General features: G+C 40.0%; 1 protein-coding gene and 1 pseudogene across 5 annotated transcripts in view; one reads left to right on the forward strand and one right to left on the reverse strand.

Annotated features, from left to right (window-relative positions):
- ZNRF1 (zinc and ring finger 1) overlaps nucleotides 1–23,637 on the reverse strand; it is an 89,706-nt gene that overhangs the window by 41,882 nt on the left and 24,187 nt on the right. The window lies entirely within an intron of this gene.
- On the forward strand, nucleotides 19,864–19,982 carry LOC112477386 (annotated as a pseudogene).

Raw genomic sequence — 23,637 nt, forward strand, 5'->3', positions numbered from 1 at the left:
CCTTGCTACCAAGCACGTGACTAAAAGCCAAAAAGGAAAAAGCTGTGGACCCTGGATGAGAAAAGCCCCCCAGCTTCCACCTCAATGGGACAGCCCCAGGCTATCATCAGGTCTATACACTCCTGCAGAGGAAAAAAAAAAAAAAAGAGGCAGGTGAAATAGCAGAATATTTACAGGACCAGAGGGGCAGGATGGAGGCTCTCCTCTCAGGCCCCTCATTCGCTGAGGGGGTTTACAACAGCACTGGTCCCTCCACACACAGCTCAGCGCTAACACAGCAAGCAGCAGACAGACTCCACGCCTTCCTGGCAGAGCGGCTGCAGCTGACAATCCGGAGGCCAGGGATGATGAACCCCTTGTTTGTTTCCGAAGTTTTCACTTTTTCCTGTAAAGTTATTTTCGATCCTGCTTCCTCTAAGACCTCTGACTTTGGAATTAGAACGGGAAGGCTCAAAAGTGATAGAGACTCAGGACTGAAGGAGTTTGTTTTCTTCGAGTCCTTCTCCATTCGGGACCAAATTAAAGCATTTAAAAAAAAAAAATCTTCAGGTGTTTGAACGAACCTGGTGATTCTTGCTGAGCAAACAAGAAAATAAAACTCTGTTGCCGTCTCTATTTTTACTGGAAGAGCCGCACTAAATTGTTTAGATCAGAAATCTGCTTGGCATGAATAAGCACAAAACAAGTGTCTGAGTTACACGGGAGCCAGAGGAGCAGGGAACTGGAGGAGGCGGCTGGCAGGGCGGAGGTTTCCCATGAAGCCCTGGAGCCGTCGGATGCCGAACGAGAAATACAACCTGGGAGAGTCTGAACGAATCGAAAGAAAATACGACAGCATGACTCTCTAAGGAGAAATGTCAAAACAAGTATTCGAAATCTTGAGGCCCAACAACTCCAGAGAGTGAATGGGAAGATGCCACAGGACTGAAGGAATGCATGGGGCGGGGTGGGGGGGCAGTTTTCCCGAGAAAACCGAGAAGTTTAAACAAAAGCCAGGGGTCTCGGGGCTAAAGCTCAGTGTCATTTTCATCACCATCCTCCAGCAGCAAGATCAGGCCATGGGCTCCTGCGAGGATGCTACATGCCTTTCAAAGACTAGATACTTTACGCACGTACCGGAGTGTCATTCTAAGAATCACAGACATACCTGCTGGGTAACTTTACCTCTGAACTAATGGAAAAATATCAATTGATTCTCAGAACAATAAACCAAGGGACATTGACTCATTTTCACTTTGGCGAACTATGAAAATGAAGAACATCCATGCACTGCAATCCTGTTTGCCTTATTTTTCTGGTAATGAGATGGCCAGAGCTAGAGAATCTGTTTTCTGGTTGCTTCACAAGGGGATTCCTAAGTGGGTGGCTAAAACTTGTGGTATTAAGAGTCTCTCCCAGGAGAAAGTCCGTGATGACTTGATCTCCCACGCACTACCTACGAACGTATCTTTGAGTCTTTGTATAAGCACACAGTTTCCATTCTTGTTCAAGAGTGCCGATGCCAATTTATTCTTTAACTAAGAAAGGTAAACACCAACATCAGATAGAACTCTATACCTGACTTTCAAACCTGTTCTGGTCACAACCACTGGAACTTATGAGTACTATTGTCATTGAAGATGATGCTCCCCAGCCCTACACCTAATCTCCAGGGCCATTGGCCAGAGCTGTGTGATGGAAATGTGAGCTCACACAGCCACTGGGATGTGGCAGTAGTCGATCCTTTCAGTGAACTTCCTGAAGCCTTGACCTCTGAAGAGGAGGTTCCAATTCATCTCTATGGATCTTTATATTTCAAACTGGATTATTTAAAAAGATCTCTAAAGTGATATGGGGAGGGAGACCTATAGAAATAACCATCAGCTATTAATAGCTAAAGTGACTGCAGTCCTCAGAATTTTCTCCAACAGCAGAGTCCCAATTACATATAAATATACCCTGCTAGCTCAGCAAAGGAATGGATCTAAATTCTGAGCATCTCAGGGACAGCTCTGGGTCACCCGCCGGCAAATGTCTTTATTGAGGAAATACTGGAGCAGAAACGATACTTGTTCTCTTTGAAGTTTGTGATGCAAGAGACACTCTCTTGGTCCTTCAAGGGTATGCCCAGTTAGAGACTAGGCTGGAAGTGAAAGCTCACTTCAGCTGGAAAGGCAACAATCATCCCCACAAGACTGAGTGTTTATGCTTTTTCCTCTGTAAAATCAAAGTCCTTGGCCTCTAAGCTCACTTGAAGAGGTCAACGGGCATGGCATTCTCACGCCTTTCCAGCAGAAGTGACTCTCCCCTAACTGGCAGGAAGGGGCTTCTCGCCTCAGACGGCAGCTGGTGTGTCCACAGCGCCTTGGCTTTGCGGGCAGAGAGGTGAAGCCCTCTCTCCCGGGGGGACTAGCGGTGCTCATCGTCAAGCCTGCAGCCTCTCTAAGAAGACCTCACTGTCTGAGAACAGAGCATGACCTGTTCCTGGTCCAGCAGCTAAGCAAGTGCTGGGTACCAAGTTCTTTCCAACAAGAGATACCCAGGGCCTTAAATCAGGACCTTGGTTCTACAAAAGAAAGATGAAGTTCTCAACCACAGAGTGGGGACTGGAGAAGTGGCAAGAATATACACAAAGGGAGGGGTGGGTCTCGATTCCAGTTAACTGGCACTGCCACTTTATTTAAAACAGAGAAACAGCTCCTTCAGAAAATACTAAAGTGAGAGCGAGGGGAAAGGTGCAAATGATGTTCTCACGCTTCTCCGTTCTCTTCCTGAGTCAGTGCAGCATGGGATGATGGACGCCTGGCCCTGTCTGTTGGAAGGAGAAGCCACTGCTGTACAAATGAGGGAGAATGTAGACCCACCCACTCTGCGTGTTACAAAGGCCTTCTTTCTGCATTGGCCCTGGGAAGCTGATAAGATCGCAGTAACAGGTTCATCCGGACACTCTGCTTCTTTAATTAATGCTCTCAACAAGAGAGCTACATAGGAAAACAGACTAGGAAGAGACTCAGACCCTCTTGTTTGGACTTGACCAGTATGAAAGGCCAGGTATGAGAGACAAGGAGGGGCTGAGGTTGTTCAAGTGATGGGAACAATGAAAGTCAAGGCACAAAGGCTACAAAGCAGGTCTCAGGCTCCACGTGAACAGGTAAGGCCAACCCCCCCAGCGGAATTCGTATCAGGAGAGAAATCGCAGGGCGACACAGAAACGCCACCACAGAACTCAGATGGAGGAGGTGGTCAGGGAAGCACAAAGCACTAGTATTATTGGTTGATAAATTATGAGAAACCCTGAGCCAGGGACTAGCTTACACCTTGACCCACAGAGGTCAGTGAGGCAGCAGAACAGCCAGGGTATCAGGACGGCCAAGGGCATCGGCTTCTCCCAGCAGAGCGACACCTACCACGACTGGACCTCCAGAACCGGACTCCCGGGAGCACCCTGCCCTCACAGCAGCAGTTGCTAGGTTTTCTTTTCCTTCTCCACACCAGGAGCCACATTTCTGGATCAGCACAGCTAACAAGACTCCAGTTGGGAAGACAAAAAGTGCACATAAAAATGCCATGCTGTCGAAACACACACGGTGGTAGGTTGATGATTTTCTACATGGGCTTCTGCCATTTCTACAGGAACAACAAAACCAGAGGAAACTAAAGGGCCTTGCTGGGGGTTGGGGGTATACAAAGTGAACTGTCAACGAAAAGGGAAGAAATTATTTAAAATGGAAGCAAACCTGTCAGCTGAAGGAAGCGACACACAGTTCATTCAACGGAAAGCAAAGTTCTGACCCAGGCTGAGGAAGACAATGGCCACAAAGGGAACATATTGGAAGAACATGACCCACCAGGATAAGCCGAACAAGCCAGTGGATGCTACAGCAGATGTGGCCTGAACAGGAAGCCCAGAACCAATAGAGCATACCCTAAAGGCTCTTTTCTAAAGTCTAGATTTTCTTGAAAATGTGACGTGTCACACCAAAGTATAAACTGAAAAGACATAATCTGAGCTTACGAGGAAAACTATTTATACGAGTCAAGTCTGCTTCTTTAACATGGGAGTTGTGTTATGCGGCATGACGCGCATCTCTGACGGGAATTATGGCTGCGGAGAGAAAAGACCCTGGGCTCGCAAGGAGCTCCTGGCGGCTGAGGCATTGGGCATTGCAGCTCTGATCTTTCCGGCTGGAATCCTCAAGTTGAAGAACGCATTCATTTTCTGACCCTCGGTTCCTACCTCATATGCATATTTAGCTAACTGGTGTTTGTTAAGGCTCTAGTCACCTGCCTGAACTAATTTTACAAGAGGGTGGGGAGAGAAAACCCCGAGATTTCCTCCAAGATCTATAAATAGAGCTATGGAAGGCAGCAAGCCAGCCTGGGGTGGGACTGTTAAGAAAGAGTCCATTTCCCCAGGAGTTTCCGCCTTCATCTCCAGCACAGACGCCTCATGGAGCTAAGTCACAGGACGTCCATCTAACCTTGGGAATACACGCGCCACATCCCCAGTAGCCGCAAGCGAAAACGCTTCTCATATCTGTAGGCTCGGATTCTACTCCTTTTCACATGGATCTCCAGCTCTGTTTCAATTCTGTAAGTTTGTGCGGCAAAGGAGCAGAATCACAGAGAAGATCATGCATAGACTAAAACCGTGTTAGGTGAAACGCGTCAAAATAAGAAGACAGGTCGATGGAAGATTGAAGATAAACAGTTTGTGACAAAGCAAATTAGGGAAACTGCTGATTGCAGAGTCTACGTTGTGGCTGGTTATATAAATGTGCACTGCACAATTCTCTCAATTTTACTGTCTGTGATGGACCTGTCTGTTTGAGGATGGAGGTGGTCTTGCAGAAGTGAGACTGTCATGTCACTCACACCCCTGAAAAAACTTGGCCTCAACAAACGATGAAAAAAAAAGAAAAGGAAACCAAGAAGAAGCGAAACAAAAAATATCACCCCTAAAAAGAAAGAGAAAGAAAAGAAAGAAAAGAAAGAAAGAAAGAGGAAACCAAGAAGAAGTGAAACAAAAAATATCATCCCTAAAAAGAAAGAGAAAGAAAGAAAGAAAGAAAGAAAGAAAGAAAGAAAGAAAGAAAGAAAGAAAGAAAGAAAGAAAGAAAGAAAAGGAGGCAGACAGACAGACAGACCTGACCTCGCCTTAAACGAGCTCACCTGAAGGAGGCTTTTCAAGTCACCAAGGGTTCTTTGCAAGGGCGGGCATCAGAATAGCCTCATCTATTGAAGGACCTTTCAGATGGGCACTACACTTATTGGGGCGATCACTTTGTAAGGTATATAAATGTCTAATTACTACGTAGTACACCTGAAACTAATATAATACTGTATGTCAACTGTAATTGAGAAATAAATTTTAAAAAATGAGGGACCTTTTACAAATGACTCATGCTTGGGGCCCACTGTAAGTCTACTGACCCACAATCTAGGTTGGTAGGGTAATGTAATTTTTCTATCTTGATAGAGGTTTCAGTTGCACTGGTGTATGCACTTGCCAAAACTCAGTGAACATATACTTAAAATGTGTGCGTTTCATTGTACGTAAATGTTACACCAAAAGAAAATGTAAACAAATACTGAACACCAGTGAACAGTGCACATGTTGTAATATTTACAGGAAAGTATACAGATGTCTGTAACCTACTTCGAAATGTGTCCGAATATACGATCAATGGATGGATTAAAGAGTGGAGAGATGACCAGACATATGATGATAAAACAAGCATAGTAAAAGAAAAAAGGTAATATTTGGGGTGGATAGTGGTGGTATGGCTATGCTGGCAGATGAGTGTTTTTTTTAAAAGTTCCTCAGGTTAAACAAACTGTTGTCCATCTATACCATGGAATAATAATTAGCAAAAGAAAAAAAAAAGAATAAACTATTGATATACACAACTTGGAAAGAAAATTATGCTAAGTGAAAAAAGCCAATCTTGAAGGTGACATACTGTATGATTCCACTTATACAGCACTAACAAAATGACAAAATTATAGAGATGGAGAACAGACTAGTGGTTGCTAAGGGTTAGGGATGGGGGTCGGAGGGTGGGTGTGACTCTAAAGGTAAGCACTAGTGATCTCTGTGGGGATGGAACACTCTGCATCACGACTGTGATGGTGGATACTCCCAACTACACACGTGATAAATCTGCATAAACTAAACACACTCGCACACGCACGCGCACACACACACACACACACACCATGATAAATCTGCATTAAACTAAACACACGCACACACACAAACACACACGCACACGCACACGCACACACACACAAATGGATGCATGTCACACTGGTTTAGTCTAAATAAGGTCTGCGGACCGTACCAAACGTACCAATGTCAATTTCCTTGTTTTGATCTTGTACCATAGTTACGTAAGATGTACCATTAGGGGAAACTGCGTGAAGGTACGTGGGACCATTCTGTATGATTTTTACAACTTTCTGTGACTCTATAATTATTTCAAAGTAAAAGTTAAACATAAGTTCCTTGGACGACTCCATTTCCCTAGTTAAGAACTACTAATTTAGTCTAAGCACTTACTGTACAGAAAGTCCACAGGTTTCTCAATCACAAAACCCTCCATTTTCTAATTCCAAAACTAAAGGAAAGCGATCAAGTACCAAAAATGTTCACTGACATTTCTGAGCCATTTATCCTTCTTTAGGATAGTGATCTTGGCATTACATAAAATACTGGGATTGACATCATCCAAATAGGTAATTTTCGGTGGAAAAAGGTAGATCAGCTGGGCCAAAAGGAGAAAAAAAAGATGATTTCTAGTTACACTGATGCAGTTGCTAAACTGCAAACTGAAAATTAGAGACAAGTTTTTTTTTTTATAAGTGTTTCACGCCTATCATACCAAAGCCCGGGTTTGTCAAAATGGGGTTCTTTTATCTTTGAGAGCTCCCAAACCATCATTTGCTAGTGAATTTCATAAGAAGCATGAGGGACATGCTCTAGACACAGCAATTTCCATCTGTTGTTGAAAATAAGATCCTGTCTAAAAAAAGAAAATGGTAAAAAGTCATAAATCTTTTAAACTACTACCTCAGTAGGGGAGTGAACCATGATTCTTTTCATCTTTTAAAATGTAATAACTTTGCTTCGGCTTGATCATATTGAAAAGGAAACCACTATGACACATTTAAATGTACTGATGCTCTTAAGAACTGAAAGATTAAGGAAAACAAGACACCCAGTGGCTTCTGCAACAACTTCATTAGACTTTCCACCACCTCATCAGTTCTCTGACCCCCGACCGTTTAAAAAAATAATTTGTAATATTTTTGTAATCAGGATTGACAATAGTTTGGGAAGCTAAAATTCCAGGACTTGTTAAATTGCGAGAAAGATATCGACTTGAGTCACTTGTTGAAAGTTCACAGAAGACTAACCCTAAGCCTTAAAAATTCTTGACGCGCCAGGTCTGACTTCTGAAAATGAATACGAGAACTTCCAGTTACAGAACGATGACAGTCTAGATAACCAGAAAAGCCCTACTGCTACATGCTACAGATACTTAATACATCGGAGAACAAAAGAACTGGAAATCCCCAAGTGACAGAAACTGAGAGAGAACTGAAAAAGGAAAATGAGGGTGGGAGAAGAGGCTTCTCTGCCTGTGCTACACGCAGAAGCAAGTTTCTCCCGAGATCTACAACCACGGGCCTGGACCTCCTAGACCCTGCTTATGATGAGCTTATAGTCGAAAATTACAAAACACAGGGGGAAACAGTCCTCTGTGGGCAGGAATCCAAAAACAGTACAAGCTGAAAAATCCTGTAAAATTAGTATAAAGCTTAAAGACATAAAAGAAGGGTTCAAAAATCCAAAGAGTAAGATCCTACGGAAGGACGAGAGGAAAGCAGGGAGTAAGGAAAAGGTAAACAAGAAAAAGGACATTTTGGGGATAACCGGAAATCTGAATGAGAACATAACGTTAGATAATATTAATTAGTACATGTCATGATATCTGCAGCTGATTTTCAAATGGTTCAGAAAAAAATATGAGAGAGAGAGAGGGAACGAGGGGGAAGTGCAAAGGCAGCACAACGTTAACTGGCCGAATCTAGGTGAGGGGTATATGGCTGTTCGTTATCCATTCTTTCAAGTTTTCTGTAGGATTGAAAATTTTCAAAATAACACGTTGGAGAAAATATGTATCTTGTACATTTACGAACATAAAAACACGTGTATGTGTCAGTGCAATTAAACAGGGTAATGAGTGTGGAGGTTAAAAAAGAAGGAATGAAAGAAAGAACTAGAAGCACTTAATGATTTAAAATGGTTTCAATCCAAGGAAATTATAAAAATGAGCATGTCCTCAGGAGATCTATGAAGGAGAGTTCATTTAATTCAGGGGAACTTGATTCCATATGACTTAAAGCACAGTAGATAATAGTAGGCATTTGGGTTGGATCATCTAAGGAAATGTAACTGCCAACTTCACCGAAAGATCCAAGAATAATATTTTCACTATATAGCCATGAATCCTGAATAGTAAATTAACATAAGGCTTCTTATGTTAATGTCAAAGTGATTTTATAACCTCTCTATGATCAAAAAGCAGCGTACACAATACAGCAAAGCAGAACCTAGGGGGAATTTAAAATGCATATACTGGAACAGGCAAATCTATGCAAATAAGAAGTAGACTGCCGAGCACTGGAGACTTGGGGGGAAATGGGCGACGTCTAGAGGGTGTGGAGTTTCTTTTTTGGGGTAATGAGGATATTCTAAACTTGACAGTGGTGACGGCTGCACAACTCTGAATATACTAAAAAATAACCCCACTGAACTGTACACTTTAAATGGGTGAAAAATTCATATAAAATAATGGAAAACCCATGGCGTGTCCAACTCAAAAATCTAGGAAAGAACCGTAGAATATAACCAAAGAGAGCAGACGGGAGGACAACTAGGCCAAAAGAAGGTTCCTCACAGCAACCAGCAGAAAATGACTACGGTGTTTATGCAAAACAAACAAACAAATAAACAAAAAAAGTTAATTAATAGGATGGTGGCTAAGCAACATGGACGGGAAGCTAAGCTTCTAGGGACAAGGCCAGAAACCACGCCACAAAACTGGACTGATGAGGAGTCCCCACCTCAGGGACACTTGAGAAAAATGCCACCATCATACTACCCCTGACGCCATCACATGCTAGAACTTTACTGTCAACATGCTGCCTCCACCACCTCACGCTGCTCTTCCCAAACTAGCGTGCAGTGAGGAAGGCCAGGTATTTAAATTTCCTGACCTCTAACTTGAGAAGGCGAGGCTCATGGGGTTGGAAAGTCCAACATCCATTCCTGAGAATGGACAAAGTAGAGAAAGAAACTTTTTTTAAACCAGTGAAAGGCATCCACAATCCCTGAGCAGCAATCCCTTTCGGTGGTGAAGCTTTAGGAACATCCTCTCTAAAGCCCCTCTACGGTCAGGAGCAAATCAAGGACGACCACCTTGACAATGCTTTAATTCTGGGGTGGATTACATGGCTGAACCAAGAAAGTGTGATGAACTGAATTGTGTCCCCCTGCAAATTCCTACGTTGAACTCAACTCCTAGTAGCCCAGAATGTGACATATTTGGAGATAGGACTATAAAGAGGTAATTAGGTTAAATAAAGTGATCAGGGTGGGCCCTAACCCAATATGATTAATATCCTTATAATGGGGTGGATCTGCATGGATACATTAAAAAAAAATAACTGAATACAAAACAAAAAGTTGCAAAGAGATAAATACATTATATCTTTTCATTTTTAATATACCCACAAAATAGTGGGTAGTCATATAAGTAGTACAAGCACAGGTAAAGCCACAGGAATAAAAATAAATATATATATTTCATCTCGGTGATAAGCACATATTATTTTCTTTACTGTCCTGTTTATTTGAAGTGATTCATTTTTTTTTTTGTAAAAATAAAAAACTCTTTGAGGTCTAGATAAATGTGAACATTAAATTCTAAGAGGCTTGCAATGTTTTAGAGTCCCACAACACTTTTTTCTACTATCTGCACACATATGCAGTGACCCTAAGCTCACTCACACAATACCACCACCCCAGCAGTAAGGTAAAACCATCAGAGAAAGTGATTTAATTTCCAAGATGCTTATTTTGAAGTCAGAATAAAACCAACTTTAGGTAGTGCCCCTTTTTCGTGGCTTGCATGACCTCCTACAATCTGACAGGTGTCAGGGATAAAGATATCACACTTTCCACCTGCGAGTACTCAGTGAGAGCATTAAAGAGAAGATTCAGATGAGTCAAAAGAGCGATGTAAGCTTACAGGCACCAGACGCAATATGGTCCACATTCAAAGTCAAGGTACGACCCTAAAAGGGATCACTCGCGTAGGGCCGGTGATTGATAACGTTCTGGAATCTTTATTGCTAAGTTCAAAAAAAAAAAAAAAAGAACCTCAGGTCCAGTAAAATTTGCACTGCCCCCACCTATGCCTATTAGCAGTAACCTTTTCCGCTCACCCACCCCACCTTTATACCTAGGTTAATGACTAAAACTTCTACTTTCCAGGTTTGTTTCCTAATGGAAACAAACAAACAAACGAAACACCAGTCAAGAATACTTAATAAAAAACCATAATGCAAAGGGCAGGCAGAGTTCATGCATTTAATTTTAGGTCAGTTACCAGGTTTTTCTTGAGCCCTGGCCAGGGTTATTCTGGTACTGGCATGGGGAACCTGGTTTGCGTGGGTGTGGGTTAGATTAAAAACAAAAAAAACAAAACTCTTACACAGACTGCTCAAAGAACATGTCCCTAACCGGATCCATGAGGCCACCAGAAAAGTACCACCCACGGATGCAACGGCACCTGTGAGGAGATTCGGCTCAAGACGGGGTTCCCCACAGCACAGAAAGGGTCAGGAAAGGCAGCTAATGGAATCACTATTTCAAATCCTCTGCCACATCCTTTCTCTGGCAGAAGTATTAAACAATGTTAGAGAAAAAAAAAAATCCCACTTTTGAGAGGCCCAAAGGTGACAGAACCATACTAAGCTCCCCCCTGGGGAATAACATGTTAAATTAAATAACAGATGAGGTGCTTAAAAATTATGTTACTCCATTTATAAGCACGTCGCTCTGGGTTCATTTGTTATATATACAACCCTTTCTCCGAGGGAAAAACAGAATGCCCATCAAAGCACTTAATTAAAAATATATCTTAGAGCCTTGCAAAATCAGTGGCAGCGAAGTGAGTCAACAGGACGAGGCGGCCTGAAAGTCAAGCACTCTATTTGGCCTACACTCAGCACGGCTGAGGCTAAACTACCGAGAGAGATTTCCACGGATTAAATTCTCAAAGTCAGGATCATGGTTTTAAAATACGAAGCGAAGGTAGCTCCTGATTCACAGCAGTTTTCTTGGAAAACCAGTACTCCATCCAAAGCCAAGATGCTCCCAATCTCTTACGTGCCACCTTCTATAGCTAGCTATTTGTGTACTTACACTGCACACTGTCCATTTCTCCTGACTCGGCTCCATGAGGACAAGAACAAATTTCCCCATTTCTACACATCTATTAAGGCCTAAAATGATACCCTGCATATAGTCAAATGCTCAATAAATATTAGTTGGGTTTAAATAAATCTGGTACAAAACTGCCTGGAGAAGGAGAACTACACAGTTTGGAAGGCAGTCTGTTCAAAAGAAATACACATTTACAATGCTAAAAGATGAACAGCCAATCTTTGCAAGAAAGATAAAATGTTCCTCTAAGTAAAACTGAGGAAAGGAAGCACCGGAGTTTCCTCTTGCAAGCTTCTGAAAAGATAAAAGCATGTCTGGTTTGAGTGATAATGTGTTACAGGCTTAGGCAAGAACAGGTGAAAAAAAATCTGATAAAAGCATTCAAACGCGCGCACACACACACACACACGCACACACACATGCATACACGCACGCATTCAATCACAAAGCTGTCCATCACGCAGTGAAGAGGGAACCAGACCAGATCAGGCTGCTTCAGAACTCACTGGTATAAAGGTGGCTTTAAAACAAGGAAGAAAAGAAAGAGAGGGAGGGAGGGAAGGAGGGAGAGGGAAACGCCGCATCCTCAATTTGTTCGTCATCGTGGATGCATGCCTCTCACTCCAGGCAGTGCTGGTCCGGTGCCGGCCCTGGCCTGTTCTCACTAGCTGTTGAAGATAACATGGCTAACCTGGAGAAATGCCAATGCAGCAAGTGTCTCTCAGGAACTGTTTATTATAGCCTCTTAAACCGTGGTGAGTCAGTTTCAGCTCCTCTCTGAGAAGTCGCAAAGACTCCTGAATGAAAAACATCACGATTCAAAAACAGGTTAACAGTGTTGTAGAAATCAACAAGCTAATCCTAAAATTTAGGTGGAAATACCAAGGACCTAGTATAGCAAAAACGATTTTGAGAAAGAACAATACTAGATTTTGAAAAAGAACAATACTATGTAACCAAGATAGTGATAAACATATAAATCAATGGAACAGAATTGTCCAGAAATAATCCTTTATATTTATGGCTAGCTGATTTTGCTGAGGGAAATCAGTGAGAAAGGATAGTCTTTTAAACAAATGGTGCAAAGCCAAATGAACGTACATGTGTAAAAAAAATAAAAGGAACTTAGACCCTTACCTCACACCATACCCCAAAAGTAACTCAAAATGAAACACAGACATATGTAAGTGCTAAAACTATAAAACTTCTAAGTGAAAACATAGGAGAAAATCTTTGTGACTTTGGATTGTCAAAATTTGACATTATAAACATGATCGATGAAAGAAAAACATTAATAAATTGGACTTAATCAACATTTAAAATGTTTGCTCTTCAAAAGACACCATATAAGAAAGTGAAAAAACAAGCCATACATTAGGAGAAAATACTTGCAAATCACAGCTGATAAAAGACTTATATCCAGAATAACATATAAGGAACCTGTACAACTCAATAAGATGACAAATAAAAAACAAATGGGCAAAGGTTTGAATGGGCATTTCAAAGATGAGATATGAATTTCTAATAACAATCACATGAAAAGAGACTCGACATCATTAGTCATTGGAGAAATGGAAATTAAAAACGGAATGAGATACCACTACATGCCTACTAGAATGGCTATAATTCATAAGACTGACAAAACCAGGTGGTCCGAGGATGTGACAAAACTGGGACCCCCATCCATTGATGAGACGTACAGCCACTTTGGAAAAGTTTGTCAGTTTCCGAAAAGTTTAAACTTAGACCTACCATATGGAAACGTGTCCGCGCAAAAAATTGTATGTGAATGTTCATGGCAGCAACATTCATAATTGCCTCAAATTGAAAACAATCGCCTGGTGAACAGACAGACAAAATATGGTGAATTCATACAATGAGACACTATTTAGCAATAAAAAGGAACAACATGCTCAACGTGGATGAACCTAAGTGAAAAAGCCAAATGCAAAAGACTTAATATTGTATGATTTCATTTATAAGAAATTTCCAGAAAATGCAAATCTAGAGACAGCAGATTAGTGGTTGTCTGGGACTGAGGGTGAGAGCAGGGACCTACTACAAACAGACATAATGGAACTTTTTTGGGGCGTGCGGGGGGTGGAAGTGTTATCAAAACAGAATTTTAGTGATAGAACTCTTTAAGTTTACTAAAAACCACTGAATTGTACATTTACAACAGATAAATTTTATGGCATGTAAATTATACCTCAGCTTAAAAAAAAAAAAAAAAAGCCCACTGTCTGGAGGATCCCTAACTGCTGGTTCCTATACATAATGAAAATGTGGGATACTTTCTAGTAAAAATGGCGTTTTCAGAACTAAGAAATAAGTTTCTCTATAAGCGCTTCTCAGACTTCAGCACATGTAAAAATCACTTGAAAACCCTGTTAAAACTCAAGACATCTCAGCGATATCCCCATCCCAGATATAAATTCAGTAGGTCTGGGGTGGTGCCCATTAATTTGCATTTCTAAGACTCTCTAGGAACAGTCAGCAAAAATTCAGATTTCAAAGTCCCACCAGAGATCTATTAAGCTGAAGCTTTAGGAACAGAAGACCTGGGACTCTATACTTTAGCCCAGTATGGGAAGAATCGCGGTTTAGCACATATAGGAAGAATCGTGGTTTAGCACACCATAAACTATAATACTCTCGTATACCATTAACTTCAATACTTTTATAAGTAGTTTCAAGAGCAAAATTCGTGTGTTCCTGTGTTGAAAATGACAAAGTGTCATATATTGTAAATGGCTCCAAGTCAGAAGGGTTCTGCCTTAGGCCTTCCTAAATAATTTTCAGAGAGGTAAATTATATTTATTCAAGGTATCTTAAAAATACTTCAAGATTTAAAAGAATGTTTTCTCCTTTAAAAATGTTTAGGCCACTTTTCGAGTTGAATGTAATTTTAAATCTGTTCAAGCGCGAGATCACACTGAACAGTTTTTCTAAATTCTCAGCGGAGATGTATAATCGTTTGATCTACAGCATCACAATTCTGACAGGCACTTGATAACACTCAGCAGCAGCGGTGCCATTTTTAATGGTTCAATTCAACAACTACTTGCATTCCTATTGGAGTCTAACGCTGTGTCATATCATAGAAGACAAAGACACAGAAGACCTAGTTTGTACCGGGAACTTACCATGTTTTTTACCATTATACAAACAATAGTACTCAACAGCAGTGTATGTGGGAGCGGGCGGGAAATTTTTATAGAAGTAGGACCGTGTCCTAGGAAAAAATGTAACAGCACGTAAATTATTTCAACTATCTTATCAATATGGTTCAAAGGAGGGGGAATGGTCTCGCCACCTGGAGTGCCATGATGCATGAGCTGGAAAGAGCCAGACTGAGGACCTCGATGTGAATGTGGCTTAGAAGAGTGCACACCTGGGATTTCCCCCAAAGCATCTCAGTTTCTTCAGATTCTGACCCAACTGGCCCGGGGTGGGGCTCAAGCTCTCCAGGGAAAGGATTCTGAGGCAGATCACGTTTCTAAAGAGAGCTGCGACAATATCATCCATCCCACAGGCTCCTCTGCAATGGCTCATTCTCCTACCCTGCCCTTTGTCACAGGGCGGCCTGAATTCTTGTTTTGATCCACAGAATGTAGAGGAAGTGACAGCATGTCACTTCTGCTGTCCTTAAGAGAATGGCAGCTCTGCTTCTACTGCTCGGGATGCTTGCTCTCGGAATCCAGCTGCCATGCAACCAAACCCAAGCTAGCCAAGGGGAGAGAGCGCCTCCCATCCACGCCCACCAAGGTACCAGGTGTAAGAATGAAGCCATTTTAGATGTTCCACCTCCAATACCTGACTATAACAACTTCAGGCGATGCCCCAGCTGAAGCCATAGAGAAGAGCCACCCAGCTGAGCCCTGCCTAGATTCCCGAGTCATAGAATCATGAGCAAATATTGGCTGTGGTCTTAAGCCATTAAGTTTTGGAGTAGGTTTTGTTACTTAACAACAAACAAAAATAGGTTTCAGTTCTGCTCTAGAACATTCTTCTAGGTAAATGATATGCAGACTGTGGTCAACAGGTATGGACTTGGTCTCTACACCTCAGGGATGGGAGATGCCTTAAACCTAGCCACTCGGGGGAAGAAAATACGTGTTCATAAGCCAGAACAAACTTATTTCCTTATTATAGACTTTTCCACATCTATTGGCAAAAGTCTAGTTGCTTTCCAAATTTTATACTAAAAAAGCAAGTTATATGAGTGTTTTATGTCTCTCCAAAAGGCCAGATGGGGCACAAGACTGTCATGACACACCAACCTACCAAGGTGTTCCACTCAAGAGTTTGCCGAAACGGGAACAAAAGACGTCGATTTCTACAGTATTATCCATTCTGCTCTTCCCTCTATGTATCAGCACCTCCTGTCAATTTTATAATAGGAAAGAGATTTTAAACCCAATTACATCTAAAATACCATGCCTCACAAAGGCTGCAAAAGATGATGCTCGAGTCAGGCAGACTGAACTTCTGTCTCTGTCATTTCCCATCTGTAAGACGGGAAGCCTGGCACTGAACAAGTACTCAGGAAATGTCAAGTTTATGTTTCCTGTCTCTCTTTCCTCCCAAACCAATGCAATTGAACCTATAAAGCTCTAGATAGGCCAAGGATTTTCTTGAACATACTCTAAGCAAACACAATAAAGAAAACGAATTATACATGGTTCAATTCATGGTACCAAGGGACTTAAACATATCTATATATGCATAAACATATATCACCCAGGTACACTGGACAGAGATGAGCTCTAAGCTCAAAGCAGCCACACAAGTCTTAGTGATCCCAACTCACAACTGAGAGCTAGCTGGTGGACACTTTACTTTAGTGTTGGGAAGTAGTAACAAGTCCTTGAGTCTACTCCTTGGGACAGAGGGGAATGCTTTGGTTGAAACAGGACAAACGGTCTTCATATTTAGAATGCTGGCAGGTGGAGGAGCTTAATTCTGCTAGGGTTTAGGGGACCGAAGAGTCCTAATGTGATCCTTCTTGATTCTTTCATGTAATGTAGTAAGTTGAATCTTCTACTCTAATTGGCGTCAAACTGATAACGCAGCCTCCTACTAATTATAGCTAGTCAGTCTTCACCTGTCTGTTATACTAAAATTTCTCTTGCTCTTTTAGTCACCTGAACGACAGCACCAAAAAAAAAAAAAAAAAAAAAGATTATATGTGCTTTTCAGGTCTCGGCTTCATATGATTTGCTCAAGATCATACGAAGTCTGCTATATGAACTGTGGCATCTGAATGTTATTATTTAGAGCCTATTCATTCACCGTCCTAGGCACAGCTGTTGAATTTGAGGCAGTGATAAAGGACTTAGGGATCTTCCGCTGAAGGCAAATAAATGGAAGAATACTGCTGCAAGGTTTCCTACCCTATACATGAAGCAATATAATACTAATTGGAGGTACGCTGTGATAAGTTAAAGGTACTTACATACTGTAAAACCTAGAGCAACCACTAAACTAAGCCAAAAAGGTAAAAAGCTAATAAGCCCATAGTGGAGATAAAATGGAAATTAAAAAAAAAAAAAAAATCTCGTAAATTGGTACAGCCACTATGGAAAACAGTATGAGGGTTGCTTAAAAAATTAAGAACAGAATTACCATATGACTCAGCATTCTCTCTTCTAGGTATCTACCCCCAAAACTTGAAAACATCTGCAAAGATATGTGCACCCCGATGTTCAGAGCAGCATCTTTCATGGTGGCCAAGACATGGAAACAACCAAAGTGTCCTTCAATAGACGGTTGGATAAAGAAGATGTGGTACATATATACAACGAGAGGTACATATATACCGTAAGAAAAGATCAAATACTGCCATTTGGGACAACATGGATGGATCTTGAGATTATCATGCTAGGCGAAATAAGCCAGAAAAAGTTGAGAGCCATATGATTTCACTCACACGTGGGACATAAAACTGAAAGCAGCAGAGACTCATGGACACGAACAGCAGACGGAAGGCGGGCGGGGGGAGAGGTAGACGGGGCAAAGGAGGTCAGACACATGGTGACAGAAGGAAACTTAACTTTGGGTGGTGAACACACAATGCAATCAATATATATATGAAGTGTTACTGAATTATACATTTGAAACCTAGATGATGTTTTTAACCAATGTCACCCCAATAATATTAATTAAAAAAATCTAACCACAGAAATACAATAAAAAAATTTATCTTAGTCCAAACGAAGTCAGAAAAAGAGGAAAAAAAGAAACGAAGAACAGAGGCAGAAAAAAAAAAGGCAAGATGGTCAACTTAAAGCAATCACATCAATCATTGCATTAAAAGCAAACATTCCAGTTAAAGGCACAGACAAAATTAAATGCTTTCTCTAAGAAGCTCGCTTTAAATTGGAAGACACAAATGGGTTAAAAGTAAAAGGATAGAAAAAGATAACCATGCAAACACTAATCAAAAGAAAGCTGGAGTGGCTATAATAATTGAAGATTTTAACACTGCCTCTGCCTCTGTGATTGATAAAAGAAGTAGACAGAAAATCAGTGTAGTTCTGAAAGATTTAAAAAAACACTATCAACCAAACTGACCTGACATGGAGGGAAAATCCACCCAAGAGGAGCAGAAAACACATTCTAAAACAAATTTTTAAATTTAAGAAGATTCAAGTCATACGAAGTGTATTCTCTGATCACAACAGAATTTAAACTAAAAACTAATTTAAACTAATACTTGAAGGATAATCTGGAAAATCCCCAAGTATCTGGCAATTAAATAATACACTTCTAGTAATCTGTGAGTCATAGAAGAAAAAAAAAACCCCCACAAAATTAGAAAATATATTGAAATGAATGAAAAGCACAATATATCAAAATATATGGAATACATAATACAAAAAAGCTAAATAAAGCATCATTTACAGGAAAATTTACAGTTTTAAATGTTTATATTAGAAAAGAGGAAGATCTAAAATCAGTGATCTAATAAAACTTCGACCTTTAAGATCTAGAAAAGGAAGAGCAAATTAAACTGAAAGAAGGGTGAAATAAAAGGCAGAAATAAAATAGAAGGCAGAAAAACAATAGACTGAATCAATGAAATCGAAGACGGTTCACTGAAACAATAAAATTGATAAATCTCTAGCCAGACTAATCAGAAAAAATATAGGACACGGGTTATCAATGTCAAGAATGAGAGATGGGTCATCCCCTAAACATCCTTATAGCCATTAAAAGGGAAATAGAGAAATATTACAAACAACTTTTTGCTAATGTATTTAACAAATCAAATGAAATGGACAAATTACACAAAAAAGATAAACTACTAAAGCTTACTTGATAAGAAAGAACCTGAATAGCCCTATACCTATTAAAGAAATTAAATTTTTAGTTAAACTCTTCTACAAAGAAAACTCCAGGCCCAGAAGGCTTTCCTGGTGAATTCTATCAACCACCTTGAAAGAAAAAAATACTATACAGCAGCTCCCAGGAAATAGAAAAGAAACACTTCCCAAATGATTGTATCAGGCCAAGATTACTGATACCAAAACAAGACAAAAATATTACATGAAAATTACAAATACCCCTCATGAACATAACAATAAAAATCCTTAACAAAATTTTAACAAATTGAAGTAAATATCACATAAAAATAATTCATCATGACCAATTGAATTGGTTTACTCTTTGAAATCAATGTCATTCATCATACTAAGAGAATAAAGGAGAAAAAAAGCTATGATCATCTCAACTGATGGTGACAAAAATCAACAGCCATTGATAACTAGAAATAAAAGGAAAATTTATGAAACACCTACATCTAGCATCAAACTGAATAATGGAAGACTGAATGCATCCATTAAGGTCGGGAGCAAGCCAAGGATGTTTACCTTACTACCTCTCAACACTGTACTGGAGATCCTAGCCAGTGCAATGAAGAAACATTTGAAAAGTCAAGCTGTCTCAATTATCAAATAATGTAATTATGTGTGGAAAGTTCTGTGAACTACACAAAAGCTACTAAAACCAGTAAGTCAATTTAACGAGGCCATAAGATAAAAGATCATTATACAAAAGTCAATTTTGTTTATACAGACTACCAACAAACTATAGGAAAAGAAGTTTTTAAAAATACCATTGACAAATATGATACCAAAAGCACAAGCAACAAAAGTAAAAACAGATAAACTGAACCACATCAAAATTAGAAACTTCTATGCACCAAAGGGCAGAACAGCGTAAAAAGCCTATGGAGTGAGAGAAAATACTTGCAAATCACATATCTGATAAGGGGTCAATATCCAGAATATACAAAGAGCTTCTACATTTCAACAATGGCAATAACAAAAAAATAAATAAGCCAATTTAAAAATGGACAGAGGGTCTACCGCTGTGCTACCCTGAACACGCCCGATCCCGTCTGATCTCAGAAGCTAAGCAGGGTTGGGCCTGGTTAGTACTTGGATGGGAGACCACTTAGGAAGACTGGGTGCTGTAGGCATAAAAAAATAAAATATAAATGGAGGTGATTGTAGGGAATACACTCTTAAGAAACAGAAGAATATCACAGCACTCTGGGAGCAGAGTCAGGCCTGGTTAGTACTTGGATGGGAGACCACTTAGGAAGACTGGGTGCTGTAGGCATATATATGTGTGTCTGTCTGTCTGTCTATCTATCTATCTATCTATCTATCTATCTAATCTATCTAGGCATATATATGTGTGTATATCTATCTATCTATCCATCCATCCATCCATCCATCCATATAGATATATATAAATAGAGGACTTGAACAAACATTTCTCCAAAGAATTTGTCCAAATAGCCAACAAGCGCATGAAAAGATGCTCGACATCACTAATCATTTAGGGAACTGCAATGAGATAGCACCTCACACCTGTGAGGATGTCTAGTATCCAAACGACAAGAGATAACAAATGTTGGTGAGGATGTGGAGAAAAGAGAACCCTTGTATACTGTTGGGGACAGTGTAAACTGGTACAGCCACTATGTAAAACAGTAGAACAGTTCTTCAAAAACTTAAAAATAGAAGTACCATATGATCCAGCAATACCATTTACGGGTATATATGCAAAAGAACTGAAAGCAAAATCTTGAAGAGATATTTGCACCCCCATATTCAAAGCAGCATTATTCTCAAGAGCCAAAGGATGAAGCAACTCAGATGTCCATCAGTGGATGAAAAGAATCAAAATGTGGCATATTACATGTAACGGATTATTAATCAGCCTTAAAAAGGAAAAAAACTATGATGCTTGCTACAGCACGCATGAACCTTGAAGATATTATATCAAGTAAAATAAGCCAGTTATAAAAAGACAAACACCATATGATTTTACTTATATGAGGTAGGTAGCAAGAGTAGGCTAACTCATAGAAACAGAAAGTATAACAGTGGTTGCCAAGGGCTAAGGAAGAGAGAAATGGAAACTGTTAATAGGTAAAGAGTTTGGGTTTTACAGGATAAAAAAAGTTCAGGCAATTGGTCACACAGCAATGTGAATATACTAAACACTACTGAACTCAAATGTGGTTAAGATGGTAAGTGTTATGTGTACTTTACCACAATAAATTTAAAATAATTTTTTCAAAAACATGGAATACTGTACTTAGAGGTAAATGTCTAAAAATGCGTACAAGGCCTTTATTCTAAAACTACAAAAGATTGCTGAGAGAGATTAAAGTTCACTTAAAAGACTAAAGAAATGCCACTTTCATAGATTGGAAGTTGCAGTATTAAGTTGTTAACTCTCCTCAGATTTATTCATAAATTTCACTAAGTCCCAATAAAAATTCCTGCAGGTTTTTTCCTAGACATTTACAAGGTGATTCTGAAATGTACATTGAAACGCAAAGGATCGAGAAGACCCTAAACAATTATTAAAAAGAATAAAGTAGAGGATTTACAATATTTGATTTCAAGACTTACTGTAACACCACAATAATCAAAGGAGAGGGGTATAGGTATAAGGACAGACGTACGGAGCAGAAGAGAATACAGTCTACGATTAGTAGGGTTTCTATAAAGGTTCCATGGTAATTCAATAGGGGAAAGAGAGGCTTCGACATCTGGCGCTGGAACAATCGAGAGGAAAAATGAACTTTGAAAGAAAAGGCAAGGCTTGTACAATGAAAACTACAAAACATGGCTGAAAGAAATTAAAGAAAATCTAAATAAATAGAAAGACATCCCGTGTTCATGCACTGGAAGATTTAATATTGTTAAGGTGGCAATACTCCGCAAATTGATCCAGAGATTCACCCCAATCCCCATCAGAATCTCAATTGTCTTTTTCACAGAAGCGGGTAGGAAAGCTGATCCTAAAATGCAAATGAAACTGCAAGCAACCTCAAAGAGCCAGAACAATCTCGAAAAAGAGTGAAGCTGAAGACATACTTCCTGATGTCGAAATTTACCACAAAACTACAGTAATCAAGACAGTTTTGGCACACTGTCTGTCAGTACAGAAATAAACCACATGCTCGAGCGATTTTCGACAAGGGTACCAAGATCATTCCATTGAGAAAGAAGTGTTTTCAATAAATGGTGCTGGGACATCTAGATATCCCCACGCCAAAGAATGTAGTTGGAACCTTACCTCATACTATATACAAAAATTAACTCAAAATGGATCAAAGACCTAAGTGTAAGAATTAAAACTATAAAACTCTTAGAAGTAAACACAGGAGTAACTAACTCTCCATTACCTTGAATTAGGCAACAGTTTCTTAAATATTTCTTAAATGCCGCCAAAAGCATAAGCAACAAAAGAAAAAACAGGCCTCCATCAAAATTAAAACCTATGTGCCTCAAAGGACACTATCAAGAAAATGAAGACAGCAGAATGAGAGAGAAATTTTGCAAATCATATATATAATAAGAGTTCATATCCAAAATATATAAAGAAATCGTACAACTTAACAACAACAAAAAAAGTCCAAATAAAAAATTGGCAAAGGACTCGAACAGACATTTCTCCAAAAAAGATATACAAAGGGCCAAGCAGCACATGGAAAGATGCCCAATATCCTCAGGGAAATGCAAATCCAAACCACAATGAGATACTACTTGGCAACTACTAGGATGGCTATTTTCAAGAAGACAGATAAGAAGTATTGGAGATGATGGGGTGAAATCAGAACCCTTGTACGCTGCGGGTGGGAATGTAAAATGGAGCAGTTTCTTTGGCAAACAGTCCGCAGTTCCTCAAAGAGATCGAATACAGGCACCATATGACCCAGCAATTTCACTGCAAGGTAGTATATATGCCCAGATGAAATGAAAACACATGTCCACACAAAAAACCTGCACGCGCATGTCCACAGCAATGTTGTTCTTAATGGCCAAAAAGTGGAAAAACCTAAATGTACATCAACTGATGAAGGACAGACAAAATGTGAGAGCTCCACGATTCGATATTATTCAGCTGTAAAAAGGAATGCAGTCCTATACACGCTGTAAGACAAGTGAACCTTGAAAACATTAAGCTGCGAAAGAAATGAGACACGAAAAGCCACATGAAATGTCCAGAACAGGTAAATTTATACAGCTAGAAAGTAATTAGGAGTAATCTAGGGCCGAGGTGTGTTGAGGGAAATAGAATTACTGCTAAAGCTTACGGGGTTTCTTTTTGGGATAATGAAAACGTCCTAAAATTCAACGTGGTGATAGTTGTACAACTCTCTTAATACTCTAAAATCCACTAATTTGTTCATTTTAATGGGTGAATTATATGGCGTGTGAATGATATCTCATAGTTAAAAAGGTCAAAGGGAGCAGTTGAGTGGAGAGGTATAAATTCTGGAGTCAGCAGTATATACACAGTACCTATAACCACCAGCCTCAAAGACTTCACCAAGGCTGCGACATACAAAACAGTGAGAGGCGTCCAAGGACTAGGCCTCCCTGCCTTTAAACATTAGCGGCAGAGCAATGAGGAGGAATCAGCAAAGGAGGTAAGATCAACGAGAAAGGTAGGAAGAAAACCAGGTGAGTGGTATTCTGGAAGCGAGTAGAGAAAATGTTTCCAGGAGATCAAAATGTCAAGTGCGGCTGGCTTTCCCCAATTGAGAACCGAGAAGGGACGACTGGATTAACAACGCAAGGGTCCTCAGTGACCTTGATAAGAGCGGT

This window comes from Pteropus alecto, unplaced genomic scaffold (assembly GCF_000325575.1).
Source record: "Pteropus alecto unplaced genomic scaffold, ASM32557v1 scaffold123, whole genome shotgun sequence".
Taxonomy (NCBI): domain Eukaryota; kingdom Metazoa; phylum Chordata; class Mammalia; order Chiroptera; family Pteropodidae; genus Pteropus; species Pteropus alecto.